This window comes from Lissotriton helveticus, chromosome 5_1, assembly GCF_964261635.1.
Source record: "Lissotriton helveticus chromosome 5_1, aLisHel1.1, whole genome shotgun sequence".
Lineage (NCBI taxonomy): Eukaryota > Metazoa > Chordata > Amphibia > Caudata > Salamandridae > Lissotriton > Lissotriton helveticus.
Window position 1 is genome coordinate 2135000603 of NC_136065.1, and position 11207 is coordinate 2135011809.

Consider the following 11207-nt stretch of genomic DNA (forward strand, 5'->3'; position numbering starts at 1 on the left):
GCCCAGTTGATCCTGATCTTCTAAACTCATGGCAGGAGAATTATTGGTGGAAAAGCATACAGGAGTCCCAAGTTCCACTCGGGGGGGAACGTGTCTCCAAGCGAGAGACGCGAACGAGCAGAACTGCTGACGTTGCCTGTTCTTTGTGTTGGTGAATGGACTGAGCTAAGGTTCTCACTATTTGTGGAAGAGAACTTCAGTCTCCTCCGGGTGTAACTACCACTTGTGATCCACTAGGTGATGATGAATGAGTGATGATGAATGAATGAGCTTACCCGCACTGGCATTCAAAGGTCCTGCCAAGAGGTTTACTACCAGGAAGATACCTCCATGGTCCAGCCATTTCCAGTGGCATAGTGCTGTCGCAGGGATTCCGTTCTCACACAGAACTGTGCATAGAGACTTGGAACCTCAGTGAATTAGGGTGTGCCAAAACTCACCTTAGTACCCAAAATCCCGTACCAGACTAGCAACAGTGTCTCATTGGTTCTTACACTCTTCCAATGTTTAGACAAACCAGAACATGGACTTAGAACACCTCAGGTAACGTGGAACACATGAACACTCATTCGTTATACCATCATATCAATCCAGAACAAGGAGTAAATGAGTACGCGTGCACATTTGAAATGTTTATTTTCTAATGCAGTGTTCTCAAGCGCAGTATCTTAGCTAATACAAGCAAACATATTATAAGAAACAAAGTAATCAGCATAGTTACTAGTCCATAGAATAGAAAGGGTGAAAGCATGTTAAAATGCTAAAGGGAAGAAGGCTAAAAGACACCTAATTCTCACCCTCCCTTGCTAGTATATTTATATTATATCTAAGAAGGTCTCTTTGGGTTTTAGCAGGGCGGCCCCATACCTCTGATCCTAGTGGTACAGGATCACATCATCTTCCACCAGCTCTCTGCATGCGAAGCATCAAGTGTGTGTGTATACTCTGTGCAGTGCAATATAAAACGCGCCTAAAGCCAGAATTTGGCCGCAGCTGCATGTATGTTCTGTCTAGAACGTGCGAAGATCAAACCTCAGAACATCCACTGTGTTGAACTAACCTTGAAGGCCTCGGCACTCACTGTACAGACATAGCTTACCAAGCAAGGCTGATACTAATAGCAAAACATATTATTGTCGTGTGAAGCAAAATACTCTACTGGGCTAAAAGCTCTAATAACAATATGTGTTGTGTGCGGAAGCAGCAGAAAGGTAAAATGGCGTTTAAACTCCTAATAAACTCATGCTAACTTAACACAGTGCGAAGGCAAAGCATATCAATATGACACCCTCCCTTTGATCCGAGCACGGATAACACAAGAAAAATAAGATAAGGGGCACATTTTTTGAAAGCAGAGTCCAAGAACGACAGTCAGCTCAAATTTGCGCATGAGAAAAAATAAAAATTTCTGCTCAAAAAATTCCCATAAGCAAGAAAGTATCGGCATTGTGTTTGGCAAAGTCAATAGGCCTGGGGCAGAGAATATTGTCATATGCCAGAAAAATTCATAATAAAATTTTTAAAAATGTTCAATGTCTAATGAATGGTGATGAAAAACTTCATCCTAACATTTAATATGTAAAATAAGCAGCAACAGCTTCCAATAGGAAGTCACTGTTCTCATCCAAAAATAGTTCAGCCATCCAATTTAATAGTGGGAAAGAACATACATGCTCTTCAATTACCGGAGCCTATAGCACCATCAGAGGAAAACTCGGTGGGTTCTCAATGAAGCTGTGCGGCAAGAAATCTTGTGCCGCTGCGAATATATTCCAACGACCCAGCATACCATGCATCGCTGCAAAGGCCATAAACCCTCCGTCAGAACAAAGCAATTCATGAGCAACTAAGGGGCTCATGAGCTGGTTATAATCCACCTCGGGAGACACCGTATTGCAGAGACACAAATCCGGGCCGAGTCGAAATCGCAGCTCAGACAATGAAAGACAGGCTGGACACATGTAAAATAGGAAAATCGAAACGATAATCCATAAACTGCACTTAAGGTGGCGAGCGGCAGCGCTCCATAGTATTCAAGCATTCTGTTGCGAAACAGTGCCAGTCGTGACAGCTCGTCTTGAAACACAGGATGTGCATCCATTTTGAATTAAGCAAAACAGCAAAAGAACGCCGGCCGCCAGCGCCAGTAAAATGGGAAATCCACCAAATAGGCTGGAAAAGATCGAATGGAAGAAAGCAGGAATGACCCCAAATATATTTTGAAATGAAGTCACAAGGCCGCTGCTAACCACTTCAAAAAAGTGTGCCAGCCCAGTTGTGGAGGATGCATTAAAGATTGTGTGAATTAACTCACCAAAATGCAATGGCAGGTCTGTATTTAATAAAGTATGCACCTCTGTGCGGGTGTTAGCTACGTGAAGGACAAATGTTTCACGAGCAGATGTGATCGCAACTTCTCTTTGGGACAATAGAGCTCTTATGCGACTCATCTTATTGAACTCTGCTTTCAAGGCCGGAATCCTCGGCCAGATGTAAACATCCAGCTTCCCATGCGTGGGTGGATACATCACATTTTTAGAGCAAATCACACGCTCACTGACGGAAACGACATAAGCAATGCCTTTTATTAACCCACAGCAATCCTCATTGTTCAATAGTAAATAACTCCCATTTGCCAGTAATGTGAATGTGGGAATGATGCAGGCACGGGGGTACCTTTCAAAACACAGGCTAAATTAGGCTTGTTTTGATTACAAGAGCCGTGTAATTGGATATGTCTACACATTGAGTGATCCGGTGTTTCAGTGCATTCTTCGCCATTCAGATAAACCTCCTTGCCCTCCCTAATGCATCTATATGAGAAAGGAAACGACCAGGCTTCATGGAGAAAGGTGCTACCAAGAGGCTCGTATCTACCAAAGGCAAAATACTTCATACAATTTTTAAACTCAAAGAGCAAACGGTAGAGTTATTAATCCGTGGATAAGCCACGTTGCAGTAGTGGCTTCTGCCACAGAGAATGGTAAAGACTCCAATCGTTCAATGTGTAACATGGAAAAAGAAGCATCTTTCATTGAAAGTAAACATTGCCTATCAGTCAAATTAAACGGGGCAAACAGAGAAGAGGTATTCATGTAATGCCATGGCACTTTTCCGGCCTTAAGCGTCTGCAGGGTCCAAGCAAACTGCATAACAGAACGCAATTGATTTTGACCATGGTATAATAGACATTTCATCTTGCGCAATATCAACAACAGATGACACAATATTATCCAATGTGTAAATGCGGGAAGAAAGCGTGTTAATGCTATTATCTACCACTGCAAGCACTTTCTCTAAATTAGCCTGATCTATAGCCCTAAGGCGGGTAGCCGCCTCAGTCTGGGATATTTTCCAGATTTCGTTATAAACAGCATATATCCATCTTTTAGATCTACATTTAGCCGGGCCTTTTATGAAATCATTCAGATCAACATCGTCAGTCAGTTTTGATAAATGCAGTTTAACTAACGCCAAGGTAGTATGTTTGAGCCAATTCTGACATCATTTGCCTACTGAATAGGTAGTCACAGAATGGTCACTCTCAAAGCGGGGATCGACACTGACCTGTGTAAAGCCATCTGCTAAACCCAGAAAACGATGTTGGCACGAGTCAGCACTTCTGTGCCAGAGCAACCAGCCATTGGGATCCAAACTGGATATGTTAAAGGACGAATTTCGCAACAGAGTTTGCAACTCTTTGATCAAAAATGTTGTAGTATTACCCCAACCTGAATATTCTCCTAAATCAGGGAAGGAAGGTGCATTTAACTTTTTTGAGGTAGCCAATCCAAAGCAGGTTGTCTGTGAAATGGTAGAATTCAAAAACAACATATGATTCGGGATGAGACATGCACGGTGCAAAGCCTCAGTGCCTTGTACCTGCCAACTTTTAGAACCCCAAACAGATTTAAGGTCAACCGTTTCCTTCCACAACTCGTAGCCTCCAACAGCTAACTGGTCTAGAAAGGACTTCGAATACAACAATTTAGTATCGGTAAGTCTAACTTTGGATATTGACTTTTCGGTCATTTTAAAATAAAATGATGCGGGATTGGACTGATTAAAATCAGTAAAATAAGTGTACTTTCGCAAAAAGGTACTCGAACTGCCTTGAATAGGAGCCGGACAATGTTCCCATTGTGTATAATTTACAGTGCTCCTCCTGGAATTAGTTTTATATAGGTAGTGGTTACCAAAATGTTGGTAACAAAATAAATCACCATAATTAGCAGATTCTAAATAGAAATCTTCAGCATCAAAGGCAGCATAATATTTCAAATCAGAAAATAATGCTTCTATGGCCTGAACATCCCAATCATCTGAACGTATGTTCTGTTTAACTACATCCCCCATGTTAACTCTAAGCACATTAGGGACATTTATAACCTCAGTGGGGCCATGGATTTGAAATTTAACAGCATCCCATACAATCCCATCCCAGGACAGGCCAAGCAGTGATGTTAACAAAAGCCAAGTCTCTCTTCAATCTGTGTGCAATGTGCAAGGAGGAATGGGGTGCCAATGTTCCATTGAGATGTCGAATGCATGTTCTCTCTTCGACCTAATGTCCATTGACGATTCGGAAAAAAATAAAACACAAAACCAATAGACATAAAAAGGTAAATGGAAAAAAGCACCAGCCAAATATATGTCCAAGGGGAAATCAAAAAATGTTTTTTAAATAATCTTGCATAAACAGTAATCCGTGAAGGCTTTCTTGATGTGTGTGAATCAGTGTCAAAAGAAAATCTGGATTCTGTGGCCAAGCGAGTTTGTAAATCCGGCAATGACAAGTCAGTTGGGTAAGTGTAGTCAGTTTCATCAAGTTGAGTACCAGGCAATGTACTCCATAAAGGACTAGAAATTGCAGGCATCTCTAGGGCAACCTCAGGCTCAGGATTCGAAGCCGTGGCCAAAACAGAATTTCTCACAATCGAAGGACACGAGACTGCCGGTGTCATACTAAGAAGAATCGGCCTCTCTGTGTATCTTGACATTGCCAATGGAGATATACCGGTTTTCCTTACGACCTGGAAGTGGTGGTAAAATGACTGTTCTTGTGCCCTTCACACCAAGCACTGGAACTGGAGCGCGATAAGAGGGACCAAATTCTTTCTTGTTTCTTCTCCCGAACCAATTCACCAATTAGGGGTAGCCAGCCAACTACCGGGATCTGCAACGCATCATCCGAAGTGGAGGGCAAATGTTCCTTTGCAAGACTGTCTCTTGTAGATTCTGTAAAACATTGCAATGTTCATCTACGTCAAAGGAGGCAGCAACAGCCACGAGTCTAGACCGTCAAGGTCCGGTACATACATCTTGATACCAAAGAGCATTTCGTATGGGGTCCGCCCACCCAGAGACCTTCTAGGGAGCTTATTAAGTGCACGCTGCATGCCATTGAGGTGGGCCAGCCAGTTCCTGCCAGTGTCTATAACTCGAGCTGTCAATGATTGCTTTAAGTCACGGTTCATTCGTTCCACAACACTATTACCCTCAGGTCTGTATGGAGACGAAAACTTGACTTGGACCCCCAACGAAGCCATGGCATCCCTATACGCCTTAGAGGTAAAAGCAGGACCCTGATCCGAATGGAAGGTACCACAGGCAAAAATCCTTACAAAGACACACAAATCCCTAATGACAGTCCGTGAATCAGCGCTGCGTTGAGGCCATACCCACACAAAGCGTGTGCATGTATCAACTGCTACTAAGATATACTTATACGCAGTATCAGAAGAAAAAGGACCGCAGTGATCTAAATAAACACAACCAAGTGGCTTATTAGAAATGTTGTGTCTGTGGCGGACGCGCAGCAGTTGAAGGCTTAATCTGCTGACAAATGTCACATTGAAGGACATAATCACGCGTCTGTTTGTAAAGTCCCCGCCACCAGAAACGTTGTTGTAACTGAGCCACAGTGGCTGAAACGCCTGCATGCGCAGACGCAACTCCTTCATGGGCCACTGGGATCAATGTATGTCTGCGATCCGAGTTGGGAATCAGTCTCTCCCCAACGTCAGGTATTTTCACATAAGGAACCTTATTGGGACTTAAGTGGTATGAATACTTCGAAGGGAATCCCTTAGGATATTTACCTCCCTTCTCAGTGGCAGCAAAAGCCGCCAAGATATCATCATCAATCTGACTTTTGGACCGTGTAACTGCTGCAACCAAATATGTCAATACTGCTGATTTTGCTGCCTCATCGGCAAGCGAGTTGCCAACAGCGTGGACTCCCACGTGCTGATGACCAAGAGTATGAATTACAAACACGAGCGGCAACTGCTCTTTAAGCTCAGCCACTCGGACCCAGATCATTTTATGTTTTATTGTGCTACCCTTGGAATCACGAAAATCATTCTGAATCCAAAAGAACAGGTTTTCATTGTAAGACTGGACACAGTAGAAAGAATCACTCACAATCAGAGTCGTCACACTGGAATCAGCGTACTCCAATGCAAGCATCAGAGCACGCAGCTCCGCCAATTGGGCGGTGCAGTCCCCTAGAGTCTGCGTGTGCACGACTCTGGGCTTAAACTCATCGTTCACCATGGCACCTACCACAATGGCACAAGCGGAAACGTACGCGTGCTTAGACCCATGCGCAACCTGCGCCGAACCATCGGTGTATATGATGCAATGGAAATCCTCCAAAGGCCGCATAGCCATAGGAGCAGGATGAACGAATTCATATTGCGAAAACTCCTGCGACTGTGAGGAGGCATCAAAAATAAAGGTGACATCCGGAGATGTCAATGATGCTGCCAACTGTATCCACCGAGGGTGCAAAGCTTTAGAATTTGGTACACTGGCTTTCGTCACCGCCTCTAATGCAGGAAATGGTGTAACAACCAACATGCGTTTTCCCTGTGACAGAGCACGTTCCTTAAGAATCGCCATCTGCACCACTGTCAAAACATTCTCCACAGTGGAAAATCGCATTTCAGCCGATGTGTACAAGTGTAAGTAAATTGATACTTGTATAGCGCACTACTCACCCGCAAGGGTCTCAAGGCGCTTGTACGAATACCGCTGTGGAACCCATCCTGGCTTTCCCTGTGAGGTGTCCACTCCTGGGCACCCCCAAGGTGGAGGCCAGGCATCCTTAGCGTTGTGGGGGCCGTTGTGGAGATTAAGCAAGCTATTGCCCAGAGTTGCAGAGTGGGACTCCATGATTGGAATAGGCACCGAGGCGAGAATTATTAGGTCCGTGGAATTTTGAGCCCAAGACCCGCCGAGGCGGGGAATTGAACCCTGGTCCCGGGCTAGACCTCTGCATCAGGGTCTGCCGCTCTAACCATTGAGCCACACTTCTCCACTGTGACTGTGTGTGACTTGTAAGCAATAGGTACTGTGTCTCCTTCGTTAAAAGTAAGGTAAGTGAAACCCACCGCCCCAGGGATGATTCTTATCACCAGGTTGGTGTGGTTATCACGAGTCAGTAAAAATTCAGGTTCGAGCAGATCAGCCTGCAAAGATTGCAGAATAGCTGAATGTTCTGCCAGCCAGCACGATTTGGTAAAAGTAGGTTGTATTAAAGAATACAAAGGCTTGATACGCTGGGCATATTCAGGAATGTATGTTCTCCCGAAATTCAAAAATCCCAGCAAAGACTGTAATTTTTTCAGAGTTGTCGGAGCGCGCAGTTGTGCGCACTTCTCCAAGAAGTGAGGAGCCAATCCTCGGCCTTCATTGTTGAGCTCGTAGCCCAGGAACAACACTGTGTACTCTGCAATGTGCGACTTTGCAAAGTTGAATTTGTAACCGAAGTCCGCAAAGCTACAAATTATGCGGTCAACTCGACACAGATGTGCCCAAAGTTCATTGTCTGTGAGATAAATGTCATTCACATACGAACACGCATCTGGGTCTACTCTCTCCAAAAGAGAGACTATGCGGGCAGCAAATACTCCAGGACTATACTTATAGCCCATTGGTAAACGTTTGAACTGCTTTTGTTCGTCGCTGCATGTAAAACTGGTCCATTGGGAACTCAGACCATCCAAATGATGGGCATAAAAACCATTGGATATGTCAAGCGTTGTCTTAAACCGCTTACGCACAAGACTATCCACTAAAGCAGAACTGTGAGTATTCTGTACTGCACAGGTACGGCAATGCGAGTTCCAATTGCGGTTAATCCAATACCTAACGATATGATCCGTCAGGCTTGGTCACAGTAAAAAGAGGGTTATTCATCGGTGACACACATGTTTCAATCACTCCTTGATATTCCAATTGTTCAAGGATTTCCGCGATGGAAGCCTTAGTTTCGCGCCTAATGGGATATTGAGGTTGAGGCTGTGGCATAGACCGCAAAGGAATCTCGTGGTGTGGGGAAAATGTATCACAACCACAGTGAGTACGGTACAGAGCCGGCGCAAGGGCTTTAGTCCACTCTTCTGCAAAATTCTGCGCATGCTCCCTCGAGACAGTGTGCGCGAAACTAGGGAGGATTACCTCCTCCCCTCTTGGAGCCGCGAGCACAAAAGGTGGGGGCCAGTCAGCCTCCGCTAACAAAATGTCATAGGTAGTCGTAAGATTTTCCCAAAATACCCCTTTTATGGTACGTTGTATGTCACCTTCAATAAACAGGACTATTTCATAGAGTCTATCAGGGGGAGCTACTCTAGTGTCAGCTGTCTCCACAACAACATAACGGTCAGTCACTGTCACCTTCAGTAGCGGACGCAGGGCCTCTCGCACTATGGTAATCTCCGCCGCGCTGTCCAGCAAGGTCAGAGCCCAGGTCTGATTCTGAAGCTGCGTTCTCACTATCTGGCATATCTCGCCGTTAAAGCGTCGACTTTCTTTTTCTGAAACTGGGGTCTTTTCGGTGTAGAATCGTCCTGCTTGCCTTTACCGTCTGGTTGCGTCCTTGCTGGCCACCCCGACCCCTGCCGCCACCTCCACCACCGGTCGATGAGGCCGATGAGTCCTGAAAAGAACGAGGAGAGCGTTAATCAGAAACCTGAAAACAATCAGGTGATTTTATCGTCGCGCGATCGCGCAAGTCATAAATACGTTCTGTGGGCGCAGGCATTGGAGATGCAGGACGAGACTCCTGTTTCGGTTGTTGTTTACCCCGTTTTTGTTTTTTCGGCCAATTTTATTTTTTGGTCTTGGGCTGTTCGTCAGTTTCAGACTTCTGCCATTGGGGTTGTTTTTTCTCTTTAGTAGAAAATGGCTTGAGACCCACGCTATTGCGGCCCACGGTTTTATAAGCCACCACAATAATCCTTGGTAACTGCCGTGGTTTGTCGAGATCGGGAACCGCCTGCAAAGCATTGGACACCTGAAAGTTCACCGCATCTCCCTTGACATTCGCAAGTATGATATCGGGAACTACATCAAAGGAGCCACATAGACGCATACCCAATTCAACAGCTGCCTCAGGTCCATGCTCATCCTGAACACGTTTAAGGACCGTCAGTAGGACAGTCATAGACGGAGTGCCGTAGCACCTCGCATACACTGCCGCAAAGGTCTTTCCCCATGTCTCACAGTCACCAATTTCTGGGGTCAAGTCTTTTGGCATGCTAATTGTCAGAATCCTGTGTTTTTCACCATGAGTCGTGTTGGGAAATACTGCCTCCAGCTGATCAAACTTTTCGGCAAGCCAGAAAGGGAAATCATCCTTATCCTGGTGGCGCTTTCCCATCACAGCGTTGACCATTACAGGACTAAGCTTCATTCCGCCCTGTCCGGCAGGAAGCGCCGCACCACCTGGGGCCTCGCCCGGGAGATTACGGGTTATGTATTGCACTAACGACCTAATCACGCTAATTGCGACTACATGTAGTCGTCTTAACTCAACAACGGTACACGCCCCGTGCTGAGGATGAGGTGTAAATCCAGCCAAAACAGGCCAAGTCGCACCTGGAATGGACACAGGAGCGAACCTCGGAGCTGTCAAAGAGTGGGGTAGGGCGCCATTAAACCAAACTCGGTGCTGCCAAGCATCAATAGGAACTTCTTGTACCCTATATGGAGCATATTCCTGCGGCACAGCAGTGGGAGTGTACGTTTCGAACACAGTAGTAATTGCGTTCACAGCCGGGAAGGTCACCCACGAGTAAAAACATTTGTATGGGTAAGCCACCTCTGCACTCACCACCATTATTACGGCCATGCCATCTATGGGGACATTATAAGTCTGCAAATGATTGCGCACCGCAATGCGACTATGTTGCGGAATGTCCACCGCGGCCATAGTGACACAGAAAGAAAGAGGTACAAAGAAAACTACGTAGCACAACTGGGTAGTAACTCAAAGAAACAGTTTTAAAGAATCAAGCTTGAAAAGACCTATATAAGTATAGGTAGGTTTGTCCGACACCACCGTTAAACGGAAACAATAGTGAAGGGGTTAAGGACTGAATAATCGCACTACTCAAGTGTCATGTAATCAGACCACCAACGGTTGGGCGCCATGTCGCAGGGATTCCATTCTCACTCCGAACTGTGCATAGAGACTTGGAACCTCAGTGAATTAGGGTGTGCCAAAACTCACCTTAGTACCCAAAATCCCCCACCAGACTAGCAAGTGTCTCATTGGTTCTTACACACTTCCAATGTTTAGACAAACCAGAACATGGACTTGGAACACCTCAGGTAACGTGGAACACATGAACACTCATTCGTTATACCATCATATCAATCCAGAACAAGGAGTAAATGAGGACGCGTGCACATTTGAAATGTTTATTTTCTAATGCAGTGTTCTCAAGCGCAGTATCTTAGCTAATACAAGCAAACATATTATAAGAAACAAAGTAATCAGCATAGTTACTAGTCCATATAATACAAAGGGTGAAAGCATGTTAAAATGCTAAAGGGAAGAAGGCTAAAAGACACCTAATTCTCACCCTCCCTTGCTAGTATATTTATAATATATCTAAGAAGGTCTCTTTGGGTTTTAGCAGGGCGGCCCCATACCTCTGATCCTAGTGGTACGGGATCACATCATCTTCCACCAGCTCTCTGCATGCGAAGCATCATCAAGTGTGTGTGTATTCTCTGCAGTGCAATATAAAATGCGCCTAAAGCCAGAATTTCGCTGCAGCTGCATGTATGTTATGTCTAGAACGTGCAAAGATCAAACCTCACAACAACCACTGTGTTGAACTAACCTTGAAGGCCTCGGCACTCACTGTACAGACATAGCTTACCTAGCAAGGCTGATACTAATAGCAAAACAT